Source organism: Triticum urartu, chromosome 1, assembly GCF_003073215.2.
Source record: "Triticum urartu cultivar G1812 chromosome 1, Tu2.1, whole genome shotgun sequence".
Taxonomy (NCBI): Eukaryota; Viridiplantae; Streptophyta; class Magnoliopsida; order Poales; family Poaceae; genus Triticum; species Triticum urartu.
In genome coordinates this window covers 140,889,438-140,914,526 of record NC_053022.1, presented here as the reverse complement: position 1 = coordinate 140,914,526, position 25,089 = coordinate 140,889,438, and the positions used below count along the sequence as shown (strand labels likewise).

Here is a 25,089-nt window from a genome sequence, read left to right as displayed (position 1 = left end):
AAACACATTGCGAGATGTGAGCTATGAAAAAGACAAAATCAGTCCTGAATAGTGACTTTACTGTTCGATACTATTCAACGCTGATTTTTTATTTTTTATAGCTCACATCTCACAATATGTTTCAACTTGAAAATTTGTTGGCAATAAAACACCATCCTCTTAACATCCCGTATTTCTTTCAGGTTTCTTCGAAACTTCAAAACATTTTTGTCTCATGGTTTTCACCGGTTTTCATCGAATTTTGGTTTCCGTATGATATTCTCCCCAACGTAAGAAGGCCTCAAGTCCCTTCACCGGAAATCTAAGCTCAATCGCAAGTTCCGGTACACGGCATTGCCATGCAACCAGGCTCATCGGCTTGGAATTGAAAGACATGAATAGTTGGACCACATGACCATCGTTGATGATGGTGGCGTACAGAAGTGGTAACACGAATGGATTGCTTGGCGCATACGAAGATTTTTTTTTCTCTCGTTGTAACACACGGGCATGTTTTGCTAGCCAAATAAAAGTAAGGCTCTTGATTAACTGATTCAAGCACATGAACTAAAACTTACATCAAATGAGATAAACTCTCGCATGTAACCCCACACCGATCACATTCACATCTCCGCAACCTTGCTCGTCGGCCAGGTGATGGCGACGGGGCTCGTCACCGAGTGCTCGCCATCGCTCCACTCAATCGGCTCGAGCGTGTATTTCTCCGTGACGCTTCTGGTGGTTCGTTGCGCAAAGGTGACCATGTACTCCTGTGTTTTCTCCGTCGGGCTGAACTGTAGCGTCTCGGGGCTCACCGTGACGCGAACGTCGTCCGGGGCGGTGACCTTGGCCGTGTACGCAGCCGCGGCGTCGTTGCCGACGTAGCGCACGACACAGCGCTGCGTGACGACCACCACTTTGTTCGAGGTGAACACCACCAAGGCCGGGTAGTTTGTAAGCACCGATCCCACACACACGCGCGCAAGAATGCTCAGACGACAGTAGTTTTGCATTGCAAACACTTGCAACTTTTTTGCATTTCTTCTTCACCTCTTATTCTGTTACAGAAAGGAAACGAGGCCACTAACGGCCCAAGAAAACAGCCACGCTGAGCCACAACGATTGCGCCATCCCATGATCCAGCTCGTGCGGGGTGTGGACTACTTCTAAGGGAAAAAAACTTTCTAACAAACTTATCTACTCAGCTGATTAAGCAGCGTTTATTTTCTGCTAAGACTAAACTGACGAATACACAAGGTTTAAGTCCACAATCACTCCCTAAGCCTTGTGTGCTTCGTCGAGCTCCACCATCCCGATCTTCATGCGCTGCTCCTGGAGCTTGACTCGCCCGAGGGGCTTGGTGAGCACATCGGCAAGTTGATCTCCGGACTGAACGAACTCGATCTGGATCTTCCCGTTCTCCACGCACTCCCGGATAAAATGATACCTGATTTCAATGTGTTTGCTCCGGTCGTGGTAAACAGGGTTCTTACTCAGTGAGATGGCCGACTTGTTGTCAACGTTGAGCACCGCCGCCTTCAGTTCTTCGTCCTTTATTTCTCCCAGCAGCCGTGCGAGCCATATACCTTGGCATGCCGCCGTGGTGGCGGCCATGTACTCCGACTCGCATGAGGAGAGGGCCACCACCCTCTGCTTCTGTGATTGCCAGCTGACCAGGTTGCTGCCAAGGAAGAAGGCGACACCGGTGGTGCTCCTGCGGTTGTCCACATCGCCGCCCAGATCGCTGTCGCTGTAGCCGATCAGAGGCGCATCGTGGTCACCGCGTGTGTACCGCACTCCCCAGTGCAAAGTCCCGACCACATAGCGCAGAACATGTTTCACTGCCGCCATGTGCTCCGTCGTGGGCTCCTACATGAACCGGGAGACGTACCCGACGTAGAAAGCAAGATCCGGCCTGGTGTGGACGAGGTAGCGGAGCATGCCCACGATGCTCCTGTAATCGGTGCCGTCCACTGGCTGTGCCAGGGGTTGCAACCCGTCATGTCCGCCTTGTCGAGGATAGTAGTGGAGCCGTCCTGACCAAGGTCGATGCCGCCGTTGTGCTGCCTCACCTCGATTCCAAGATAGTAGTGGAGCCGTCCCAGGTCGCTCATGTCGAAGAGTGCCTACATCTCCTTATTGAAGCCATCGATCTCCTTCTCGTCCGAGCCAGTGATGATCAGATCATCGACGTAGACGCTGACGACTAGGCGCGAGGACGCCGTGCCCCTGGCGTACACCGTGTGTTCAGACGGACACCTGCTGAACCCAAGCGAACCCAGACTCGCGTCCAGCTTGGTGTTCCATGCCCGCGGGGCCTGCTTTAGCCCGTACAGGGCCTTTCTGAGCTTGAGTACCTTCGAATCTTCGCCGGTAGCTGTGAACCCCGGCGGCTGCACCACGTAGACCTCCTCTTCTAGCTCGCCGTTGAGGAAGGCGGACTTTACGTCCATGTGGTGCACAGTCCAGCTCGCGCGTGCGGCCAGAGCGAGCAGGAGGCGGACGGACTCGAGCCTGGCCACCGGCGCGAACACCTCGTCGTAGTCGACGCCGTGCTTCTGTACATATCCCTTCGCCACCAACCTCGCCTTGTGCTTCACTACCGCGCCATGAGCATCTTTCTTGGTCTTGTATACCCATTTGAGGCCGATCGGACGGTGACCAGCGGGCAGGTCCACGAGCTCCCAGGTTTGGTTGGCTTCAATGGAGTTCGTCTCCTCCATCATCGCGTGCTGCTAGCACGTCTCACCTTTTGCTTCCTCAAAGGAGCCGGGCTCCTCGCCCAGCGCAAGGTGCAGCTCATCGACGAGTTCGTCGTCGTTGATCTCGCCGTCAGCGTCGTCGAACTCCTCCAGCCCTGGAGGAGGCATGTTCCGAGCCGCCTTCTCAAGCGTGCCCATGTAGCAAGGGTTGGGGAGGGGGATGCCATCCTTGCCGCGCGTCGTCATCAGGTGCACCGGCGCAAGGTTGTCGGTCGTGCGCGCAGGAGCCGGGGGAGCCATGGGCGCGGTAGTGGTCGTCGCTGGGGTGTCGTCGTCGCCCCCGGCCGATACTGTTGTCATGGATGGCGTGCTTGACGGGGACGCGGACTGAGCGGGTGATCGCGGGGCGCCAGGCGATGAGGGGAAGCGTGCCGCAGATGACGGACCGCCGGTGAGGATTGACATGTGCTCAATTGTAAAGCTCATACCTGCCCGGTCCGTGCCACTCTTCTCCCCGTCCCATGCTCGCGTCTCGTCGAAGAGGACATCACGAGAGACATGGACTCGCTTGCCCACCGGGTCGTAGAGCCGGTACGCCTTGCTCCCTGGCTCGTACCCGATCATCACCATGGCTTTGCTCCGGTCCTCAAGCTTGGAGAGCTGTGGGCGCGTGTTCTTGATGTGCGCCACACTACCGAACACGCACAAGAAGTCGACGGAGGGCTTCCTGCCATGCCAGGCCTCGAACAGCGTCTTGCCCGGTACGCTTCTGGAGTACGCCCTATTGAGCACGAAAGCGGACGTGGACACGGCCTCGACCCAAAATTGCGGCGGCACTCCCATCGCCTTGAGCATGCACCGGGCCGTCCCGACGACGGTTTGGTCGCGCCTCTCCACCACGCCATTCTGTTGGGGTGAGTATGGCGCGGTGAGGTGCCTCTGGACCCCAAGATCAGCAAGATGTGCGCTAAACTCGCCGGAGTTGAACTCTCCGCCTCGGTCAGAGCGGAAAGTGCGCAACTTCCGCCCCGTCTCGCGCTCTGCGTGTGCCTGGAAGCGCTGGATCGCCTCGGCTGCCTCGTCCTTGCTCCGGAGCAGGTACAACCACATGAACCTGCTGTGATCATCCACAAGCAACAGGAAGTAACGCTTGCCGCCCGGAGTGGGCGGCGAGATAGGCCCGCAAAGATCACCATGCACAAGCTCAAGCGGCTCGGTGGCGCGGTAGTTAGCCTGCTGAGGGAACGGCGCTCGCCGCTGCTTGCCCACTAGGCAGGCGTCGCAAACCTGCTCGGAGTGGTGGAAGAGGGGCATGCCCTTTACCATGTTCTGATGTGCCAGCCGCTCGAGGCCGTCGAAGTGTTGGTGCCCGAAGTGCGCGTGCCAGCGCCATGCCTCATCCCCGGAGTGCACAGCAAGACAGACGGGGCTGGCGAGCTGTAGACGGGCGATGTAGAGCCTATTGCGGGTGCGCGACACTCTGGCCAGGATGCGGTGCTGGCGATCACGCACCGTCATGACGCCGGCTTCGACGTGCGTGGGACAGCCGTTCTTGTCGAGCTGCCCGATGGACACGATGTTGCTCTTGAGCCGCGGGATCTAGTACACGCTGGTGAGTGCACGGTGCCCGTTGTCAGCCGCGGCGAACAGGACGGTGCCCCGCCCTTGGGTTGACACGAGCGAGCCGTCCCCAAACCTGACCGAGCCACAAATGCCCTTGTCCAGCTCGGCGAACGCCGCCTCGTCGCCAGTCATGTGGTTCGACGCACCCGTGTCGAGGTACCAGGCCGCGTCCTGATCTCCAGGAGCGCGGCGGAGTTCCACGCGGGCGCGCGACTCGTTGAGGAAGACGACCTCCTCGCCCGCTCCAGCACGCGGCGCGACGGCCGCAGCTGTTAGGGAGGCCTCCTCGATCATCAGTAGACCCGGATCGTCGTCCTCGCCTGCTTGGCCTTGTGCAAGGAGGGCCTGTTCCTCCTCGCGTTTCTTCTTGCGGCAGTCCCGGGCTCAGTGGCCTGCGAAGCCGCAGTAGCGACACTTGTCACGATCCGCGTCGCCGCCGCCGTTCTTCCCACCACCGGCGTCAGTGCCAACAGGGGACTTGCCTTTTCCGCCGCGTCCACCGCCGCGGCCACGTCCGCGGCCACGCCCTCGTCCGCGCGTCTGTGCACCTGACGAGTTGCTGCCGCTTGCGCCGTTGTTCGCCGTACGCTTCTCGTACGCGCGCCAGTCCTCCATGGTCATCAGAAGGCGACCGGCATCCTCGCCTACGCCGTCTTGGTCGAGGCGTTCCTCCGCCACCTTGAGCCGTCCGGTGAGCTCCTCCACCGTCAGGGTGTCGAGGTCGACCAACGTCTCGATGGAGAGTGCCACCTGAGCGTATTTGCGGGGCACAACTCGAAGGAACTTATGTACCACACGCGCGTCCCCGACAGGATCACCATGGATGGAGAGGTTGTTGACGAGCCCGGTGAGCCTCATCGCAAAGTCGTCGACGTTCTCGCCGCGCTTGAAACGGATATCCTCGAATTCTCGACGGAGGCCCTAGGCCTTGGCCTCGCGCATGGCGGCCGAGCCCATCCGCATGGTCTTGACGGCGTCCCAGGCCTGCTTCGCTGTCTCCTTCGTGGAGAGGACCGCGAGCATCTCCTCTGACACCGCCCGGAAGACGGCCTCCAGGGTGGTGCGGTCGTCGTGGTAGTTGGCGATTCCAGTGGTGACGGCGTCCCACAGCCCGCGAGTCTACGGATGGCTCTCATCAAGAGAGACCGGCTGCCGTAGTTGCTCCGGATCAGTGTTGGGAACACCGTTGGGAGGGCCACCTCGCGTCTCTGCACCACCGGCGCGGCGACCTCGCGCCCGCGCACGGTGCGGCTATGCCTAGCCCTGGGAGACCGCGAGAGCATGCGCCCACGCGTCGGCGACGGAGTCCGGGACCCGCCATCGGAGTCCTTTCGCGACCCCTCGCCGGAGCCCTTCCGGGGCTCCTTGCTTCCCGCCATGACCGCCGGATCGTACTAACGGCTCTGATGCCAATTGTAAGCACCGATCCCACACACACGCGCGCGCGAGAATGCTCAGACGATAGTAGTTTTGCGTTGCAAACACTTGCAACTTTTCTGCATTTCTTCTTCACCTCTTATTCTGTTACAGAAAGGAAACGAGGCCACTAACGGCCCGAGAAAACAGCAAAGCCGAGCCACAATGATCGCGCCATCCCACGATCCAGCTCGTGCGGGGTGTGGACTACTTCTAAGGGAAAAAAAACTTTCTAACAAACTTATCTACTCAGCTGACTAAGCAGCGTTTATTTTCTGCTAAGACTAAACTGACGAATACATAAGGTTTAAGTCCACATAGTTGTGGTCGCCGATGGACGAGCCCGCACGCTTCGAACAGCTGATGGACGAGCCGAAGACGGCGACCTGCTTGGCGGTGTAGCCGAGCGCGCACAGGAAGGTGATGTAGTCCTCCGTGCCGGCATCGTAGACGACGCCTGGGTCGACAGCACTGTTGGGGTCGATGTGCCTGGCCCCTCGCGCGAACGGCGTGGACGCGTCGCTGGTGGACATGTCACCGATCACGCCGCCGAAGTTGTCCACGTTGTACGCGGTGGTCATCAGCGCGGACTTGATCGCCACCGGGCTCCACTCTGGCCTCGCCTGCCGGAGCAGCGCGGCGATGCCGCTCATGTGCGGGCATGACATGGACGTGCCCGATATGATGTTGTACTTCACCCGCCTCGTGTCGCTCTCGAGCTCTGTGGGTGAGTTGGCGCCTGTCCAAGCGGCGAGGATGTCCACGCCGGGCACGGTCACGTCTGGCTTGAAGATCTCCAGTGCGCGGAAGTTTGGCCCGTGGCTCGAGAAGGACACCATTCTAGGGGAAGGAGGCGCCGGGCCGACCATGGTGCCCCGGAAGATGATCGTCGCGGTAGGGGAAGTTTGCGTGTGTATGTACTTCTTGATCTTCTCGGCGTCGACAAATGACACAGCCGTGGCGGGTGGACATGCGGGCTGGTGATGGACTGCTCACCGAATGATTTTATGCTCGCGAAGATCGCTCCGGCGCCACCGGCGAGCTTGACGGCATATGGTTTCGCTGCTCGGGCATTTACACCCGACTCACACAAAACAATCTTCCCAGCAACCTTCGTGGCGTTCAACTTCCCCTCTTCGCACACTTTGGAGCCCACGTCCCCTCCGTAGACCAGTGGTATCTTGGTCGGGCCGAGTGGCTCGCCGGCGTAAAGTGTAGTGCCTGTGAAGGTCACGCCGTTGCTGAGAAGGACGTCGCTTGGGAATTGGCGGTTGAGTGTGGACGCACCGACCCTCAGGAACCATGGCGCTATGTTGCATGCGGTGGAATCTCTGGGGCCGGAGTTTCCCGCGGAGGCGGAGACGACGATGCCCTTGTTGATGGCGCGGAATGCGCCCACGGCGGTGTTATCGCTATAAAAGTTTGGGGCCATGCCGATGGCGCCGAGGGAGACAGAGAGAACGTCGACATTGTTCGCGATGGCCTCATCAAATGCAGCTAGAATGTCAGAGCTCGCGCACCCTTCCTCCCCGCACGCTTTATTTTAGACAAATAATTTGCAATACAATGTATTGATCGGGGTGCTGATGGCATATATAATACAAGGGAAGGCCTCTACCTCAACTATACAAGACTAGGAGGTGGGTCACAAATCCAATACAGGTGCAATACACAAGACATACTCAACACCCCCGCAGTCGAAGCGTCGCCGGAGACACAGAGACTGGACCGAAACTCCTGGAAGACGGGAGTAGGCAAGCCCTTAGTCATCACATCAGCAAACTGTTGCGTCGTCGGCACGTGGAGAACCCGAACACGGCCAAAGGCAACCTGCTCGCGCACGAAGTGAATACCGAGCTCAATATGCTTCGTCCGTCATTAAGATTGCGAAAACAGTGAAAGAGTAACGTGCGAACGCAGTCATTAAGAGTGCGGAGAATGCGCTTGGCGCGGCCGTTCTGCTGGGAAGTGTAGGGGCAAGTTAGACGGAAGGTGGTGCCGTGAGAGGCGAGAAGTGTGTGAAAAGCGACGTTGTCAAATTCTTTTCCGTTGTCAGTTTGGAGTGCGAGTATGGGGCGACCGAACTGGGTGGTGACATAGGAATAAAAGGCGGTGAGTGTGGCTAAAGCATCGGATTTATGACGAAGGGGAAAAGTCCACACATAATGGAAATAATCATCTAAAATTACCAAGTAGTATAGATAGCCCGTGTTACTCGCAACGGGAGATGTCCAAACATCACTATGAAGTAATTGAAACGGAAAAGTGGAAACTGAAGAAGACACACTAAAGGGAAGACGAACGTGCTTGCCTAAGCGACAAGCCTCAAAAGAGTGTTCGTCGAGCTTATCACATGAGAAAGAGAAACTCCTAAGAATTTGACGTAAGATAGTGTGGTTGGGGTGACCCAAGTGAGCATGCCAAAGGTCAACGCCGGCGGCAAGGGCGACGGGTGTGGAGGTGGAGGCGCCGGCGTGCACGGGTAGAGCTCATCGGGACTGTCACATCGGTGAAGGACCATTCGGGTACGGGCGTCTTTCACAGAAAAGCCAACACCGTCAAATTCAACAGTAAGTGGGTTCTCACGAGTAAGGCGACGAACGGAAACTAGGTTCGTGACTAAATCAGGTGAAACAAGAACATTAGACATAGTGATGGGTGTGGAAGTGGAGGGAAAGCTAGTGCTATCGATATGAGTAATAGGTAACTAGGAGCCGTTGCCGACGGTGATACGAGTGGGTGTGTGAACGGGAGCGGAGGAGGTTAGGTTACCGGGATGAGCTGCCATGTGCGCAGTAGCACCTGAGTCCATGTACCAGTCGCCTCCACCGACAGGGCTACTCGGCGACGACGCGGAGTGCTGGGCGGCGAGGAGGGTGGGGTCCCATGGCACAGGTACCGGCGGCGGCGGAAGGCCCCCGTAGGGCGGCACTGGGACGGGCGGGCCATAACCACCGAGGGGCGGCGGCACAAGGAGGGCACTGTAGCCGGCGCCAGTCGGCTGGAAGGGCACGCCGATGAACGCCTGGTGACCAGCGGGGAGAGCCTGCTGATAGTGCGCCCCTCCCCGGTGTCCTGGGCTCGCTGCTGGTGCAGGCGACGGTGACCGCCGCCACGCCGGTTGCGCCGGCCCCCTCCCCCTTGCCGGTGCTGTGGGGGAGGTGCTGGCGGCAACAACGGGTAACACCCGACGGGTGCAGGAGGATGCGACTGGATCGGCGCGGTCGGTGGAGCAGTTCCACCGCAGATGGTGAAGTAGCCCAGAGAGTCCATGGAAGACGTCAGAAGCGGCAGGAAGAGGAAGGGGACGGCGACGGCGGCACGCGGGGGTGCGCGGTGGCACAGGGCGGTGGGGAGCGGCGGCGGCGACGCGCACGGGGAGGCACGGCGTGACGGCGGCGGCGGGGAGCGACGGCGGCGGCGCGCGCGGGGAAGCGCTGCGTGGCGGCGGCGATGGCGGTGGGGAGCAGCACGCAGTTGGAAAGACGCAGCAGCTGGTGTGGCGCGCGTCGGGCAGAGAGCAGCGGCACGAGGCGCGAAGACAGCAGCGGTTGCGCGGCATGGGACGCGCGGAGCGGCGGTGCTGCACGGGACGCACGCGCGGGGCAGCGGCTCAGCGGCGTTGCGACGCGGGCACGACAGGAGCTAGCGGGTCGGCGCGGGCTCGATAGAAGGAAGATGGCGCGGCGGCTGGCGAAGCGGCGACGCGATGGAAAAAGGCAGAGCGGCGACGGCGCGTGATGGAAAAAAAAGACAGCGGCGCGCAATGGAAAAGGCTGGGCGGCGCGAGGTAGCTAGCTAGCTAATTGTCAACGCGGTCACGGCGATAGCTACCCAGCACGAGGCGCGCGGCTGGTCGAGCAGAGAAGCGGCACAAGGCGCGCGGGATGCGGAAGTGAGGATGGGGCACGGCGGCGGTGCAAGGGGGCGCGGCGGCGGCGGACGACCTTAGGGTTAGACCGAAGAGGATGATACCATGTAGATAGATAATTTGCAATACGATGTTTTGATCGGGGTGCTGATGCACGCATATATAATATAAGGGAAGGCCTCTACCTCAATTATACAAGACTAGGAGGTGGGCCACAAATCCAATACACGTGCAATACACAAGACATATTCAACATTTATAGACGACAATGCGCGCGCTCGGGGCCATGCCGACGGCTTTTCCTCTGGCATAGTCGAAGAAGCTGGCGCCCGTGATAGCAGAGCCACCCGTGGTGGAGGAGGTGTGCGTGTCATGGCTGTTGGTGTCTAGCGGCAACTTGGAGTCCGCGCCGAGTGCACGACCGCGTAGAGCCTCCTGCCCCCACCGGAAGAACTTGGTGCCGATGAGCTTGTTGTTGTAGAGCGTGGAGCCGTTGAACGACGGACCCGAGACACACCTACCACGGAACTTGCTCGGCGGGGGCGGCAGCTGATACGTCCATTTTGCATCATGCTTTTATATTGATATTTATTGCATTATGGGCTGTTATTACACATTATGTCACAATACTTATGCCTATTCTCTCTTATTTTACAAGGTTTGCATAAAAAGGGAGAATGCCAACAGCTGGGATTCTCGGATGGAAAAGGAGCAAATATTAGAGACCTATCCTGCAAAGCTCCAAAAGTCCTGAAACTTCACGGAAGTCATTTTCAGAATATATGAAAAATACTGAGCGCAAGAAGTTCACCAGGGGGCCACACCCTACCCATGAGGGTGGGGGCGCGCCCCCTACCTCATGGCCCCCCTGGTGGCCCTTTGATGGCCATCTTTTGCTATATGGAGTTTTTCGATGAGGAAAAAATCGTAAGCCATCTTTCCGGGCGAGACTCCGCCACCACGAGGCGGAACCTTGGTGGAACCAATCTAGGGCTCTGGCGGAGCTGTTCTGCCGGGGAAACTTCACTCCGGGAGGGAGAAATCATTGCCATCGTCATCACCAACGCCCCTCTCACCGGGAGAGGGCAATCTCCATCAACATCTTCACCAGCACCATCTCCTCTCAAAACCCTAGTTCATCTCTTGTATCCAATTCTTGTTTCCAAGTCCAGGATTGGTACTTGTGGGTTGCTAGTAGTGTTAATTACTCCTTGTAGTTGATGCTAGTTGGTTTATTTGGTGGAAGATCATATGTTCAGATCCTATATGCATATTAATACCCCTCTGATTATGAACATGAATATGCTTTGTGAGTAGTCACGTTTGTTCCTAAGGACATGGGAGAAGTCTTGCTATTAGTAGTCATGTGAATTTGGTATTCGTTTGATATTTTGATGAGATGTATGTTGTCTCTCCTCTAGTGGTGTTATGTGAACGTCGACTACATGACACTTTACCATTATTTGGGCCTAGAGTAAGGCATTGGGAAGTGATAAGTAGATGATGGGTTGCTAGAGTGACAGAAGCTTAAACCCTAGTTTATGCGTTTCTTTGTAAGGGGCTGATTTGGATCCATATGTTTCATGCTATGGTTAGGTTTACCTTAATACTTTTGTTGTAGTTGCGGATATTTGCAATAGAGGTTAATCATAAGTGGGAATCTTGTCCAAGTAAGGGCAGCACCCAAGCACCGGTCCACCCACATACCAAATTATCAAAGTAGCGAATGCGAATCGTATGATCGTGATGAAACCTAGCTTGACGATATTCCCATGTGTCCTCGGGAGCGCTTTACATCATATAAGAGTTTGTCCAGGCTTGTCCTTTGCTACAAAAAGGATTGGGCCACCTTGCTGCACTTTATTTACTTTTGTTACTTGTTGCTCGTTACCAATTATCTTATCACAAAACTATCTGTTACCTATAATTTCAGTGCTTGCAGAGAATACCTTGCTCAAAACCGCTTATCATTTCCTTCTGCTCCTCGTTGGGTTCGACACTATTACTTATCAAAAGGACTATGATAGATCCCCTATACTTTTGGTTCATCAAGACTCTTTTCTGGCGCCGTTGCCGGGGAGTGAAACGCCTTTGGTAGGTGGAATTTGGTAAGGAAAAATTTATATAGTGTGCTGAAATTTACTGTCACTTGTTACTATGGAAAGTAATCCTTTGAGGGGCTTGTTCAGGGTATCTTCACCCCGACCAGTAGAACAAAGAGTTGCTCCTCAACCTACTGAACCTACTGAAAATGAAAATATCTGCTTTGAAATTCCTTCGGGTATGATAGAAAAACTGCTAGCTAATCCTTTTGCAGGAGACGGAACAATGCATCCTGATGAGCACTTAATATATGTGGATGAAGTTTGTGGATTATTTAAGCTTGCAGGTGTACCCGGAGATTTTATTAAGAAGAAGGTCTTCCCTTTATCTTTGAATGAAGATGCATTGACATGGTATAGGCTATGTGATGATACGGGGTCATGGAACTACAAACGATTGAAATTGGAATTTCATCAGAAGTTTTATCCTATGCATCTTGTTCATCGTGATCGCAATTATATATATAATTTTTGGCCTCGCTAAGGAGGAAGCATCGCTCAAGCTTGGGGGAGGCTTAAATCAATGTTATATTCATGCCCCAATCATGAGATCTCAAGAGAAATGATTATTCAAAATTTATATGCTTGGCTTTCTGATAACGACCGCACCATGCTTGATACTTCTTGTGCTGGCTCTTTTATGACGAAGACTATTGAATTCAAATGGGATTTATTGGAAAGAATTAAATGCATTTCCTCGACGAAGGTAAGGAGTCAGGTATGACACCTAAGTATGATTGTGTTAAGTCTTTTATGGATACCGATGTTTTCTGTAAATTTAGCACTAAATATGGACTTGACTCTGAGATAGTAACTTATTTCTGTGAATCTTTTGCTACTCATGTTGATCTCCCTAGAGAGAAGTGGTTTAAATATCATCCTCCCATAGAAGTAAACGTAGCTGCACCTATTAAAGTTGAAGAAAAGACACTTAAATGATCCTATTGTTCCTACTACTTATGTTGAGAAACCACCTTTTCCTGTTAGAATATAAGATCATGCTAAAGCTTCAACCGTGGTTCGTAAAAGCAATATTAGAACTTATACACCTCCTAAGAAAGTTAAAGTTGAACCTAATATTGCTATTGTTAAAGATCTCTTGTCTGATAATATTGATGGGCATGTTATTCATTTTCGTGATGAGATTGATAGAATTGCTAAACCTTGTGCTAAAGATAAACCTAGATCTTTGGTAGGCATGCCTGTTATTTCTGTTAAAATAGGAGATCATTGTTATCATGGCTTATGTGATATGGGTGCCAATGCTAGTGCTATACCTCATGACTTATACAAAGAAATTATGCATGATATTGCACCTGCTGAGATAGAAGATATTGATGTCTAATTAAACTTACCAATAGAGATACTATTTCACCAATTGGAATTGTTAGAGATGTTGAAGTCTTGTGTGGGAAAACTAAATATTCTGCTGATTTTCTTATTCTTGGTTCCCCACAAGATAGTTTTTGTCCCATTATATTTGGTAGACCCTTCTTGAACACAGTTAATGCTAAGATAGATTGCAAAAAGGATGTTGTTACTATTGGTTTGGGTGATATGTCTCATGAGTTTAATTTCTCTAAATTTCGTAGACAACACTGTGAAGAGGAATTGCCTAGTAAAGATGAAATTATTGGTCTTGCTTCTATGGCCGTACCTCCTAGTGATCCTTTAGAACAATATTTGCTAGACCATGAAAATGATATGTTTATGAATGAAAGAAGGGAAATAGATGAAGTATTCTTTAAACAGGAACCCATCCTGAAACACAATTTGCCTGTTGAAATCCTAGGGGATCCTCCTCCACCCAAGGGTGATCCCATGTTTGAGCTTAAACCGTTACCTGATACTCTTAAATATGCTTATCTTGATGAAAATAAGATATATCCTATTATTATTAGTGCTAAACTTTCAGAGCATGAAGAAGAGAGATTACTGAAAACTATGAAGAAGCACTGTGCTGCTATTGGATATACTCTTGATGATCTTAAGGGCACTAGTCCCACACTATGTCAACACAAAATAAATTTGGAGGAAGATGCCAAACTAGTTCGTGATCATCAACGGCGGCTGAATCCTAAGATGAAGGAAGTGGTAAGAAAGGAAATACTAAAGTTTCTTGAGGCAGGTATAATCTATCCCATTGCTGATAGTCAGTGGGTAAGTCATGTCCATTGTGTCCCTAAGAAGGGAGGTATTACTGTCGTTTCTAATGATAAAGATGAGTTGATCCCGCAAAGAATTATTACAGGTTATAGGATGGTAATTGATTTCTGCAAATTAAATAAAGCTACTAAAAAGATCATTACCCCTTATCTTTTATCGATCAAATACTAGAAAGATTATCCAAACAAACACAGTTTTGCTTTCTAGATGGTTATTCTGGTTTCTCTCAAATACCTGTGTCAGCCAATGATCAATCAAAGACTACTTTTACTTGCCCTTTTGATACTTTTGCTTATAGACGTATGCCTTTTGGTTTATGTAATGCACCTGCTACCTTTCAAAGATGCATGATGGCTATATTCTTTTACTTTTGTGAAAAGATTTGTGAGGTTTCCATGGACGATTTTTCCGTCTATGGATCCTCTTTTGATGATTGCTTAAGCAACCTTGACCGAGTTTTGCAGAGATGTGAAGAAACTAATCTTGTCTTGAATTGGGAAAAGTGCCACTTTATGGTTAATGAAGGTATTGTCCTGGGGCATAAAGTTTCTGAAAGAGGTATTGAGGTTGATAAAGCCAAGGTTGATGCTATTGAAAAGATGCCATGTCCCAAGGACGTCAAAGGTATAAGAAGTTTCCTTGGTCACGCCGATTTTTATAGGAGGTTCATTAAGGACTTCTAAAAAAATTCTCGGCCTCTGACTAATTTATTACAAAAATATATACCATTTGTTTTTGATGATGATTGTGTAGAAGCATTTGAAATACTTAAGAAAGCATTGATCTCTGCACCTATTGTTCAGCCACCTGATTGGAATTTACCTTTTGAAATTATGTGTGATGCTAGTGATTATGTTGTAGGTGCTGTTCTAGGGCAAAGAGTTGATAAGAAATTAAATGTTATTTGATATACTAGTAAAACTCTAGATAATGCCTAGAGAAATTATGCTACTACTGAAAAAGAATTCTTAGTAGTTGTATTTGCTTGTGATAAGTTCAGACCTTATATTGTTGATTCTAAAGTAACTATTCACACTCATCATGTTGCTATTAAATATCTTATGGAAAAGAAAGATGCTAAACCTAGACTTATTAGATGTGTTCTCTTGCTACAAGAATTTGATTTGCGTATTATTGATAGAAAGGGAGCTGAGAACCCCGTTGCAGACAACTTGTCTAGGTTAGAAAATGTGCTTGATGACCCACTACCTATTGATGATAGCTTTCCTGATGAACAATTAAATGTCATAAATGCTTCTCATAATGCTTCATGGTATGCTGATTATGCTAATTACATTGTTGCTAAATTTATACCACCTAGTTTCACATATCAGCAAAAGAAAAAGTTCTTCTATGATTTGAGACATTACCTTTGGGATCACCCACATCTTTATAAAGAAGGAGTAGATGGTGTTATTAGATGTTGTATAACTGAGCATGAACAGGAATAGATCCTACACAAGTGTCACTCCGAGGCTTATGGAGGACACCACGCTGGAGATAGAACTGCACATAAGGTATTGCAATCAGGTTTTTATTGGCCTACTCTCTTCAAGGATGCCCGTAAGTTTGTTGTATCTTGTGATGAATGTCAAAGAATTGGTAATGTTAGTAGACATCAAGAAATGCCTATGAATTATTCACTTGTTATTGAACCATTTGATGTTTGGGGCTTTGATTATATGGGACTGTTTCCTTCCTCTAATGGATATACACATATTTTAGTTGCTGTTGATTACGTTACTAAGTGGGTAGAAGCTATTCCAACTAGTAGTGCTGATCATAACACCTCTCTTAAGATGCTTAAAGAAGTTATTTTTCCAAGGTTTGGAGTCCCTAGATACTTAATGACTGATGGTGGTTCACATTTTATTCATGGTGCTTTCCGTAAAATGCTAGCTAAGTATGATGTTAATCATAGAATCGCATATCCTTATCACCCACAGTCTAGTGGTCAAGTAGAATTGAGTAATAGAGAACTCAAATTAATTTTGCAAAAGACTGTTAATAGATCTAGAAATAATTGGTCCAAGAAACTTGATGATGCATTATGGGCCTATAGAACTACATATAAAAATCTTATGGGTATGTCTCCGTATAAACTGGTTTATGGAAAAGCAGGTCACTTACCTCTCGAACTAGAACACAAGGCATATTGGGCTATTAAAGAGCTCAATTATGATTTCAAACTTTCCGGTGAGAAGAGGTTATTTGACATTAGCTCACTTGATGAATGGAGAACCCAAGCCTACGAAAATGCCATATTATTTAAAGAAAAAGTTAAAAGATGGCATGACAATAGAATACAAAAGCATGAGTTTAATGTAGGTGATTATGTATTACTATACAACTCTCATTTAAGTTTTTTTGCAGGAAAACTTCTCTCTAAATGGGAAGGCCCTTACGTTATCAAGGAGGTCTATCTTTCTGGTGCCATAAAAATCAACAATTTCAAAAGCACAAATCCGAAGGTGGTGAACGGTCAAAGAATTAAACATTATATCTCAGGAAATCCTATAAATGTTGAAACCAATGTTATTGAAACCGTAACCCCAGAGGAATACATAAGGGACACTTTCCGGAACGTTTCAGACTCCGAAAAGGAATAGGTATGTGGTACGGTAAGTAAACCGACTCCAAAACAGTTCTAATGGCAATTTTCTTTTATTTTGGAATATTTAGAAAAATAGAAAAATAAGAAGCAGTCTGGGAAGGACACGAGGGCTCCACGAGGGTGGAGGGCGTGCCCTACCCCCTGGGCGCGCCCCCTACCTCGTGGGCACCTCGTGTGCTCTCCGGATTCCGTTTTCTTACACGTTACGTATTTTGGTCGGTAAAAATTCATTATATAATCTCCCGGAGGTTTTGACTCCCGTATCACGTAAATATCTCCTGTCTTTGTTTCGAGCCGTCCTGCTACAGATTTGAGCAACATGTCGACCCAGGATTCGGAAGGAGAGAGCTATGTGGCTGACTACCTTGCAGATCCTAAAGTCTATGGGGATGGGGAGCATTGTGGTTGGACTACGGAAGAAGAAGAGGACTATGAAACTAAGGGAAAGGAGGAGACGAGCTCAGATGAAGATGAAGTCCCACTACCTCAACCTGGGGACATGCATGTGGAGTTCAAAAAGTCAAGTAAAGAAACCTAAGATCGAGTTTATCCCTTTTCGCCTCTTGAAGGAAAACAAGCAGGAACTATGCAAAAAGATACTGAGCGTGGAGCATGAGATCGAGGACCTAAGGGACCAAAATTCTGTCCTCAAGCGCAAATTAAAGAAGAAGCCTACGCCATCAACAAAACCATCACCTTCTTCACCAACAAAGAAGAACTGAGTATCTGGTATGGGCACTCCCCTTGGCAACTGCCAAGCTCGGGGGAGTGCCCCGGTATCGTATCACCATCACTTCTATCATTACCGTTTTTCTTAGTTCGATCCTTTTGATAATATCTTGGTCTAGTAGAATAAAAATTTTAGTATGATCTAGTCGTGAGTTTTGCTTTATGATCCTTCTATGTAATCGAGCCTGTGAGCTATATAATAAAGATTAGTGTTATGTCAAGGGCTTGATTATTTTTCCATGATCTTAAGTGAATAAAAGAAAAGAAAAGGAATAAAAAGAATAAAAGAGATCATATGGATCTTATGGAGAGTAATGAGCTCACGTAGAAAGAGTATGATGAATAAAAGTTGTTGAGAGTTGACAAACATAGTTTTGGTCATCGTTGCAATTAATAGGAAGTAATAAAGAAAGAGAGGTCTTCACATATAAATATACTATCTTGGACATCTTTTATGATTGTGAGCACTCATTAAAATATGACATGCTAAAGAGTTGACATTGGACAAGGAAGACAACGTAATGGGTTATGTTTTCTTACATCTGAGATAAATTATATTGTCTTGGATCATCCAACATGATTGAGCTTGCCTTTCCCTCTCATGCTAGCCAAATTCTTTGCACCAAGCAGGGATACTACTTGTGATTCCAAACACCCTTAAACCAGTTTCGCCATGAGAGTCCACCATACCTACCTATGGATTGAGTAAGATCCTCCAAGTAAGTTGTCATCGGTGCAAGCAATAAAAAATTGCTCTTTAAATATGTATGACTTATTAGTGTGGGAGAAAATAAGCTTTATACGATCGTGTGATATTGAAGAAATAAAAGCGACAGACTGCATAATAAAGGTCCATATCACAAGTGACAATATAAAGTGACGTTCTTTCGCATTAAGATTTTGTGCATCCAACCATGAAAGCGCATGACAACCTCTGCTTCCCTCTGCGAAGGGACTGTCTTTTACCTTTATCTCCTACCTTACATAAGAGTCACGATGATATTCACCCTTCCTTTTTACATTTTATCTTTTGGCAAGCACAACGTGATGGAAAGATCTTGGTATATATGGCTAATTGGATGTGAGTTTTCATGAACTATTATTTTTGACATTACTCTTGATGTAAAACGTTGGGAGGCAAAACTATAAGCCCCTATCTTTCTCCGTGTCTGATTAAAACTCCATATCCATAAGTATTGCATGAGTGTTAGCAATTGTGAAAGAGTATATGATAGTTGAGTATGCGGACTTGCTGAAAAGCTCTTATATTGACTCTTTCCTATGTTATGATAAATTGCAATTGCTTCAATGACTGAGATTATAGTTTGTTAGTTTTCAATGAAGTTTATGATTCATACTTGAAATTGTGATTGAATTGTTACTCTGGCATAAGAGATCATATGACAAGAATTATATAAGTTGTTGTTCTAAGAATGATCATGATGCCCTCATGTCCGTATTTTATTTTTATCGACACCTCTATCTCTAAAACACGTGGACATATTTTTCGATTTGGGCTTTCGCTTGAGGACAAGCGAGGTCTAAGCTTGGGGGAGTTGATACGTCCATTTTGCATCATGCTTTAATATTGATATTTATTGCATTATGGGCTATTATTACACATTATGTCACAATACATATGCCTATTCTCTCTTATTTTACAAGGTTTACATAAAGAGGGAGAATGCCTGCAGCTTGGATTCTGGGCTGGAAAAGGAGCAAATATTAGAGACCTATTCTGCACAGCTCCAAAAGTCCTGAAACTTCACGGAAGTCATTTTCAGACTATATAAAAAATACTGAGCGCAAGAAGTTCACCAGGGGGGCCACACCCTACCCACGAGGGTGGGGGCATGCCCTACCCCCCTGGGCGCGCCCCCTACCTCGTGGGCCCCCTGGTGGCCCTCCGATGGCCATCTTCTGCTATATGGAGTCTTTCGATGAGGGAAAAAAATCGTAAGCCATCTTTCCGGACGAGACTCCGACGCCACGAGGCGGAACCTTGGCGGAACCAATCTAGGGCTCTGGCGGAGCTGTTCTGCTGGGGAAACTTCACTCCGGGAGGGGGAAATCATCGCCATCGTCATCACCAACGCTCCTCTCACCAGGAGAGGGCAATCTCCATAAACATATTCACCAGCACCATCTCCTCTCAAAACCCTAGTTCATCTCTTGTATCCAATTCTTGTTTCCATGTCCGGGGTTGGTACCTATGGGTTGCTAGTAGTGTTAATTACTCCTTGTAGTTGATGCTAGTTGGTTTATCTGGTGGAAGATCATATGTTCATATCCTATATGCATATTAATACCCCTCTGATTATGAACATGAATATGCTTTGTGAGTAGTTACGTTTGTTCCCGAGGACATGGGAGAAGTCTTGCTATTAGTAGTCATGTGAATTTGGTATTCATTCGATATTTTGATGAGATGTATGTTGTCTCTCCTCTAGTGGTGTTATGTGAACGTCGACTACATGACACTTTACCATTATTTGGGCCTAGAGGAAGGCATTGGGAAGTAATAAGTAGATGATGGGTTGCTAGAGTGACAGAAGCTTAAACCCTAGTTTATGCGTTGCTTCATAAGGGGCTGATTTGGATCCATATGTTTCATACTATGGTTAGGTTTACCTTAATACTTTTGTTGTAGTTGCGGATGCTTGCAATAGAGGTTAATCCTAAGTGGGATGCTTGTCCAAGTAAGGACAGCACCCAAGCACCGGTCCACCCACATACCAAATTATCAAAGTACCGAACGCGAATCATATGATCCTGATGAAACCTAGCTTGACGATATTCCCATGTGTCCTCAGGAGCGCTTTACATCATATAATAGTTTGTCCAGGCTTGTCCTTTGCTACAAAAAGGATTGGGCCACCTTGCTGCACTTTATTTACTTTTGTTACTTGTTGCTTGTTACCAATTATCTTATCACAAAACTATCTGTTACCTATAATTTCAGTGCTTGCAGAGAATACCTTGTTGAAAACCGCTTATCATTTCCTTCCGCTCCTCGTTGGGTTCGACACTCTTACTTATCGAAAGGACTATGATAGATCCCCTATACTTGTGGGTCATCAGCAGCGACGGGTCCGCCGCAAAGGACATGCGCCTTCCGGGTACACGCCGGTGTCGATGACCCCGATGACGACGTCCGTGGCGTCGTTCGACACCTTGAGCAGCCCGGAGGACGGTGAGAGGCCGATGAAGGACGGCGTCAGCATGGTATGCAGCTCTTGCATCGTGTCGGGCACGACGACGAGCACAGAGCCCGAGGACGCCAGCTGCGCGGCCTGGCGCTCTATGAGCCACGCCGCGAAACCCGTGGCGGCGTGCGCGTAGGAGTAGAGCACGGTCGGCGCCGGGCTGGACATCTCGAAGGGGATGCGGTCGCGCAAGAACGAGCGTACGCGCGCGTTGTCAGCAGGCCGCGCTGCGGCAACCGTGGCGTGTGGGCCGCCGCGACATGCACGATATAGGAGGACTGGTCCTCAGCCATCCCCATCTTCACCTCCGACACCGTGGCCTGCACCGCGACGACCGCGGCGAGCAGGGCGCACAGGGCCGCGAGTGAGAGCGGTCTGAGGAGGTCCATGGTCGCTGCGAGAGGTGCGGTGGCAGCAGGAACGGGGCGCGCGTATAAGTAGGCGCCAACCACCGCGTCAGGGAGCAGTTGCCACGCCGATCCAAGTCATCACGGAGGGTAGCTCGTGGACGGCTCGTGCTAATCACTGCGCCACGGAGAGAGACCCGACATGCTCTAGCGCTGCATTATTGCGAGGCTCGGTCATCCTTCTTTCTAACTTTCTAAACTGCTGTTGGCTTGTCGCAATAATGCAACATGAACGCACGACACGTTCATTTCATATTAGGCGGGAAAAGAAATGGAGCGTCGTGTCCTTAAACCCGAACAATTTTGCTAAGGTCAACTCCACCACGTGACCCTAAACGAACGTCCGTTTTGTCCGGATTATGTCCGTTTGGGTAGGGCAATGGGGTCTTGTCCGGGCGTGTCCTGGGATGCTGCGCGCGCGGCCGCATCCATTTGCCCCATCCTTTCCGCGTCTATTTTTTTTTAAAAAGCAACGTTTGAAATGCCAAGCCCTAGTTCATCAGGCCAGCGGCCCCAATTCATCACACCGGCAACAGAGCCAGCGGCCTACGTCCATCGCCGGCAACTCAGCCTGCAGCCGGCAACACATCCAACCTCCAAAATGAATAGTTGTCTTTGCCGGCAACACATCCGGCCTCCAAAATGAAAGTTTCTCTCGCCGGCATATAGCCAGCGGCCCAGCGGGCGGGCGACACCCATGCGAGCCTCCAAAAAGAACGGCCATGGCCGATTGGATGACCTAGTTCAGGCCGTCGGCGTCGAGCATCTCCTTCTACCTAGCCTCGAACCAGGCCCTCGTCTTCTCACTCATCTTGGACAAGTCCACACTCATGATCGCAAGGGCCACCTTCTTCGCTTTAGTGGCGGCATTGGTGGCCTCAATGTCGAGCTGCCTCTGCCTGGCCTTGACATTGCCGGCCTCGATGTCAAGCTGCCTTTGCCGGGCTGCCTCCTCCATGTCGAGCTGCCTTTGTCGGGCCGCTTCCTCCATGTTGAGCTTCCTCCTCTTGGCCGCCTCCTCCATCTCAAGCTTCTTCCTTTGAAGGTCTAGGTATTGCTTCATTTGCTCGTCCTTGCTTTGCCGCTTCTTCTCGTCCCTCACATCCTTTTGAGACATCATGCCATGCAAAGTGTCATGAAATGCCATGGATGAGGCATCACGTATGTCGTCAACCTTGGAGTTGGTCTTTCCCCTTGGCCTCTTGCACACCTCGCCATCTCCACCTCCGACGAACTTGGCCGTCTTCATGCCTCTCTTCCTTTGAAGTTCATGGTATTGGTCCTTGAACTTAGGGAAATTGTTGATGATCGTCCAACAATGCGTAAGAGTGAATGGCTTGTCATTATGCCGGGCCTTGAATGCCTCCAAAGATTGAAATTCCTACACCACATGATCAACAACAATTGAACATGCAAACATATACAAGGCCGAAGTCTCATTGCCGTAGCAAGGAAAGGACTAGGATGAGGAGAGCATACCATGTCCCCAACGCCGAGACCACTCACGGGCCGTGCTTCAACGCTCTCAAATGCGGCACAATACTTGTTGCACTCTTATTGGATGAACAACCACCTCTTTTGAATCGAGGTGATGCCATGGTTGCTTGTAATTTGGTAGGGCTCAACCATCTTCCTTTCATGGAATGTTTTGTGGACTCTTGTCCAAAAAACAAGGCCCTTTTGTTGCGCGCCGGTCTTCGGATTTTGGCTAATCTCCATCCAACATTGGCAAATCAACTTGTCCTCATCTTGGGTATATGAACCCGTGCGAATGCTCTTCCTCCTCTTTTGTGCTTCCGCTCTTTGGGTGAGCTCGTCGATGAACAATGGCTCACCACTAATATCAATGTCATTGCCTTCTTCTTCATCACCATCACCTTCGCAATAGATGTCATCGTCTTCATGCCACGAGTCAGCATGGTCGTAGTCAGCACGGCCGTCGGCCTCTTCATCAGGGACGAACTGGGCGCGGCCATCCTGACTTTGGGTCTCCTCGGGGTCGTAGGCACGGCCCTGCCCACCCTCGAAGATCACGTCCTTCATGTACTGGTTGTAGAAGGGGTCATCGACCAGTGGCGTTGGTGTTGGCATTTTCCGTCAAACAAGACGGGGGGGGGGGTGGGTGGCATGGTGCCCGTGCTTGCTTTCTTAGCATCTCGATGGCCGGCCGGCCGCCGATGCTGGACCCAGGCGTGATGTTGAGGTCGATGACGGCTGAGGGGCGCGGTGTGGACGGCGCGATCACGTCAACGTCCGGCGACCCCGAGAAACGGGTCTGGCCATCGTGCCTTGGTGGAGGAAAGCCGGGCGACATGGGCGTGGTCCGCGACGTCGGCGACTGGCAGTGCGGAGGCAGGGCGACCGACGAGCCTGTGCTCGCCGGGCCGACGGCCGTTGCAGGGAAATCGGCCGGACAGCCCATGCCAAGCATGAGGAGGGCGTGCGCTTTGTTGACGATGTCCTCCTTCTCATCGACCGCGGCCTTACGATGCGCGGCCTCCATCGCATCGCGCTCGACAGTGAACTTGGCCGCGGCGGCATTGACCTTGACGACCGCTCTCCGGTTCCTCCTCTTCACTGATTCCACATCCAACTTGGCGATCTCCTCCGGCGTGCACTCCGACCGCGGCTTCCTTGGCGCATTGGCCGCTTTCTTCTTCACCTTTCCTGGTGGGTCGACGGCCAGGCCACCGGAATTCGGCTGGGCGTCGGCCATGGAGGGGGCGGCGGGAGGGACGTGGGAGGGTTTGGGGGAAATGGCGCCAAATGGGGCGTGGGGTGCTTTCTTCCACCGACAGGCGGGCCAGGGGAGGACAGACGCACGTGTCGCACTTGTCCGTGCGCTGTCCGTTTCACCCCAAAATCAGCGCAAACTTGGGCCGGGGATGGGTAGAAAGCGGACAGAAAACGGACAAAAGTTCGTTTGCGCCCGCGCGCTGGGCCGTCTGGTTTGTCCGTTTTACCCCAAACAGGCGGGGCCGGACAGGATGGGGTCGCGTGATGGAGTTGGCCTAAGTCTCAATCGACTTGTTATGTCTCAATCGATGCTATCTTTCTTTGATTTTACATGGAGATTCGAACAAGAATTTTTTTTCAGTTTTTTTTCTTTCTACATACTATATCACTTGACTGAGACTTAGTTACTGAGTCGACTGAGATCTAGCCACGCCCTAAACCGAATACAGTACTAGTTACACTCGCACATCAACTTATGAAGCAGTATACATATTGAACTGAATTAAATAAAGGTTGGTTCAATACATGTGCCCGCCGGCCATTAGCGTATCCCTTTGTGGTGTGACGTCTGGTGTACTGTCTCTATATGAGAATTCTCTCTATACTTTGTTGAATTTGCGACGTACTCCCTGCGTCCAAAAAAAACTTGTCCCACTTGTCCCTTAGATGAATGTTTTTTTCTTTTCGAAAAAGAGGTCAAATGAATGTATCTAGCACTAACTTGATACTAGATACATTCATTTGAGAGACAAGGTTTTCCGGACGAAGGGAGTAATAAAGCAGGGGCATGAGTCGGAATAGACAGTCATCAGTACCCATCATCGCACAAAACTTTGTGTGACAGATAGATTTGCTCGAACGTGTTTTCTGCGGCCAGCAAACACGGACGGAGCAGTGGAGGATGGGTTACGACACACCCACACCACGTCCATACAATGTTTTTCAATCACCACAACTTCCGTCCTACAGTGGCCAAGGAATTCCAACCGTGCCTCCAACACCTGGCAGCCTCAGGCATTCATCATCACACAAAGAAGCGTCATTCGTCCGGTGAAAAACGTGTGATGGATGGATGTGGATTTGCTCAGACACGTTTGAAACCCACATAAGTACTCCGCATTTTCCCTTTGCACAGTGCAGCCAAATAGGACCTCCACGGTTAATTTGTGTACATTAAGCCGCATGTGATCATATACTTGCATGTCCTTCTCTTTCTCTTAATTATGTGGCTCACTGCACGATCCGTCTAGGATTTGTCACTCCGTGTATTGGAGAAGTATCTCTGGACCCTCTCGGTAACGCACATCACTATAAGCCTTGCAAGCAATGTGACTAATGAGTTAGTAGCGGGATGTTGCATTACGGAACGCGTAAAGATAGTTGCCGGTAACGAGATTGAACTAGGTATTAAAATATCGACGATCGAATCTTGGGCAAGTAACATACCGATGATAAAGGGAACAACATATGTCGTTATGCGGTTTGACCAATAAGGATTTTTGTAGAATATGTAGGAACCAATATGAGCATCCAGGTTT

At 50.1% G+C, this 25,089-nt stretch overlaps 1 pseudogene; it reads right to left on the bottom strand.

Annotated features, from left to right (window-relative positions):
* Window positions 1–602: 602 nt before the first annotated feature.
* LOC125519361 lies at window positions 603–20,797 on the bottom strand (annotated as a pseudogene).
* Between the last annotated feature and the right edge of the window lie 4,292 nt (window positions 20,798–25,089).